Below are 4,268 nucleotides of genomic sequence, written 5' to 3' on the forward strand. Positions count from 1 at the left end.
ATATATACTCATTTTCTAGTACACTTGTGTTGATAAGTTTCGACAACAAAAAAGCAGAAATTCTAGAATCAATAGCCTTTCATTGCATCGGAAAAATTAGTTTGCAAGATGTTTTTCGCGATTATGATGTTCCCGATGTTCCTGACACTATGTAGAGCCCCCTGACAACGATTGATCGTTTTCATGACTTGACTGGATTCACTCCAGCAGACTATGTTCCTGTGAAAGAGGACTTTAAGCGACAAAAACTATTAAGCAAATATTAGCAAAAAAGGAAATAACGACGCACAATTAAATGGAAAAAGGGAAACGAAATCTTAGTGATGAGCATAAAAATAAACGACAAACATAATGATGACGATAAGAAGTAATGAACAAGGATCAAAATAATCTAGAAGTGGTAAGTTGTAAAGGCTAAGGGCCTCTCATAATGGAGAAGCACAAAATAGACATTTATGACAATTAACAAAAGTTTTCTCCCAACCTTGTGGCGAGAATGAGAAAATTTCCATTGGCTTTTATAAAGCTAGTTTCAGCAAAAGACCCTAGTTTGATACCGTATCTTAAAGGGAATCGATGTTTTATTTGGATGGTTTACATACCCTTTCATATACACTTTGTCTTAAAATCCGTAGAAATTCCAAAAATTATAAGAATTTTGCTGGAAAACCTAATTTTCTTGAAGCAAAAAGATTAGTTAGACTAAAGTGAAGAAGTTAGACCACGAATAATGTTGGTGCGACGCGAGGAGGACGTTGAGAGATTGTAAGAATATAAATCCCAGAACTGTTCCATTCTTGTGCATGGTAACATTTAATATACAGCAATTATTTTGCAAAGCATATCAAAGTGTGATAATATCTTTCTATGGTCGAAATAAACCAAGGAAAAAAAGGGTACCAGCTATTCTTAAGTAGTAGAGTCCCTCTGCATTACAAAAACCAATCCACTTTCCGTAAGGCTCCCAACATCACGAAAATCAAGAGTTTGCTCTCGCAAATATTCGTTATTTACTTGACCAGAAATTGTTTCAAGCTAACCGAAAAGGGTTCCGAAATCGAATTATTTTTTCTTCCCGATAGGTGATTCTCGATTTTTGGCTAGGAATACCCTCCACTTTGCAAATTAGTACCGGCCCCCTCCCCAACTCCAGAAAAATGCAAAAAACAGAAACGAACTTTTGCAAAGGACTAGACTAAAGTCTACTTTTGGCTGAACTTTGCTTTTTGATGATTTTGATGACGCTGGGTCCAGTGAAGTAGACTAGGAGCTTTTGGCGAGGTAGGCATTTTGAGAGAAAATATCAAAAATCCAATTAACAATAAAACTACTTGGAGTTGAAAGATATAATCAAAAATGAGAAACAAAATCGATAACAGATTTGCAATCCTTTATTCTCAAATAAAAACATTGCTTCATACTGTTCTTACCTTCCAAAAATAACTAAAATCTGTTTTACAGTCCGCCTAAGCAAAATCATATTACCATATACTACCGGGCCACTTAATTGCGCCATCCAGTCTATAAAAAAGGGCTAGCAAAGGACAAAAAAAAGGAATAGCTGTTTTTCTCTCGCAGATTCTCAATCCAGTAAATAAGGAAAATTCTTAATAGGCATCTTGATTGTAAAATCAGAATGAAAATTGCGGGATTATCAAATTCGTAACATCCTTTCAGAGCAAGGTATGTTTCGTCGAAGAGATTATTGGCCCAGCATCGGGCCTATCATTAGAATGTCGCCGTCTGTGATGATGGTTGTCTGTTTTTGAAGAAGCAGCGTTTTGTCGATTCAAGTTCATTTTGTAAGAAACGGCGCCTTGTGGTACGAAATGAACACATTGTGAACAAACACTCGACTATTGCTATGTAGCTAGGCCTATGCCGCTTCGGCTTCTTATTAAATAAAAAAAGAACTGACCATATGTAATAGAATTGTTACAAAACCTTTTATATTTTGGGATCTTTAAGAAGCTTCCCAACTTTTTGGCATGTGGAGCACTTTGAGGCGTCTATTTTCGCCCCACCAAGAATGTACTTACAGGCCCTCTAACCCTCCAATGTGTTCAAGTTGGCTTTTCTCGTTCGCAATTTTCTACTTCAAAAAGAACTGCCATGTGGTATTATAAAATCACAAAATCAAAAAAACAAAGTAGATATAAAAAAACACAAATGGCGGAAAAGCACAACTAACATAAAAAACATAAAATTAATTTCTAGCTTTTGAAAAACATTTCTTATAAACACGACTTGCCAAGGAAATTTGTCTTGCAAAGAACAAAACTAGAGATAAAAAACACAAATGGTTGAAAATCACAACCAAAAACTAACATAAACAACATAAAATTAATTTCTAGCTTTTGAAAAACATTTCTTATAAACACGACTTGCCAAGGAAATTTGTCTTGCAAAGAACAAAACTAGAGATAAAAAACACAAATGGTTGAAAATCACAACAAGCAATCAACAAAAATAAACTATTTCAAATCCTTTGAAATATTTTCTTATAAAGACAACTTGCAAAAAAATAAGAAAAAAAACACAACCTACGATGAAAAACACAAATAAAAAAAAAAAACTTTTCTTACAAACACAACTTGCCAAGAGGACTCGACTTACAAAAAAAACACAGAACATATGATGAAAACACAAAGGGCGGAAAAGAACAACCAGCAACTAACATAAACAACATAAATTATTTTTTAGCTTCTGAAAAACTTTTGTTCCAAACACGACTTGCCAAGAGGACTCGACTTCCAATAAAAAAACACAGAACATATGATGAAAACACAAAGGGCGGAAAAGAACAGCAACTTACATAAAGAAAATGAATTATTTTTCAGCTTTTCAAATTTTTGTTACAAACACGACTTACCAAGAGGAATCGACTTGCAAAAAGTAACACAGAACATATGATGAAAAACACAAAGGGCGGAAAAGAGCAACCAGCAAATAACATAAACAACATAAATTATTTTTTAGCTTTTGAAAAACTTTTCTTACAAACACGACTTGCCAAGAGGAATCGACTTGCAAAAAAAAAAACACAGAACATATATGATGAAAAACACAAAGAGCGCAAAAGAACAACCAGCAACTAACATAAACAACATAAATTATTTTTTTAGCTTTTGAAAAACTTTTGTTGCAAACACGACTTGCAAAGAGGACTCGCCTTGCAAAAAAAAAAACACAGAACATATATGATGAAAAATACGAAAGGCAGGAAAGAACAACCAACAACTAACATGAACAACATAAATTATTTTTTAGCTTTTGAAAAACTTTTCTTACAAACACGACTTGCCAAGAGGAATCGACTTGCAAAAAAAAAAAACACACAGAACATATGATGAAAAACACAAAAGGCGCAAAGAACAACCAGCAACTAACATAAACAACATAAATTATTTTTTAGCTTTTGAAAAACTTTTGTTACAAACACGACTTGCCAAGAGGACTCGCCTTGCAAAAAAAAAAACACAGAACATATATGATGAAAAATACAAAAGGCAGGAAAGAACAACCAACAACTAACATGAACAACATAAATTATTTTTTAGCTTTTGAAAAACTTTTCTTACAAACACGACTTGCCAAGAGGACTCGACTTGCAAAAAAAAAAAAAAAAATCGGAAAATATGATGAAAAACACAAAAGGCGGAAAAGAACAACCAGCAACTAATATAAACAACATGAATTATTTTTTAGCTTTTGAAAAACTTTTCTTACAAACACGACTTGCAAAGAGGACTCGACTTGCAAAATAAAAAAACACAGAACATATTTGATGAAAAAATACAAAGGGCGGAAAAGAACAACCAGCAACTAACATAGACAACATAAATTATTTTTTAGCTTTTGAAAAACTTTTGTTACAAACACGACTTGCCAAGTGGAATAGACTTGCAAAAAAAAAAAAGCTCAGAACATATGATGAAAAAGACAAAGGGTGGAAAAGAATAACCAGCAACTAATATAAACAACACAAATTTTTTTTTAGCTTTTGAAAAACTTTTCTTACAAACACGACTTGCCAAGAGGACTACATATGATGAAAAACACAAATGGTGGAAAAGAACAACCAGTAACTAACAAAGACAACATAAATTATTTTTTAGCTTTTGAAAAACTTTTGTTAAAAACACGACTTGCCAAGAGGAATCGACTTGCAAAAAAAAACAAAAAAACTCGGAAAATATGATGAAAAACACAAAAGGCAGAAAAGAACAACCAGCAACTAATATAAACAACACAAATTTTTTTTTAGC

Source organism: Clytia hemisphaerica, unplaced genomic scaffold (assembly GCF_902728285.1).
Source record: "Clytia hemisphaerica strain Z4C2 unplaced genomic scaffold, Clytia hemisphaerica genome assembly, whole genome shotgun sequence".
Lineage (NCBI taxonomy): Eukaryota > Metazoa > Cnidaria > Hydrozoa > Leptothecata > Clytiidae > Clytia > Clytia hemisphaerica.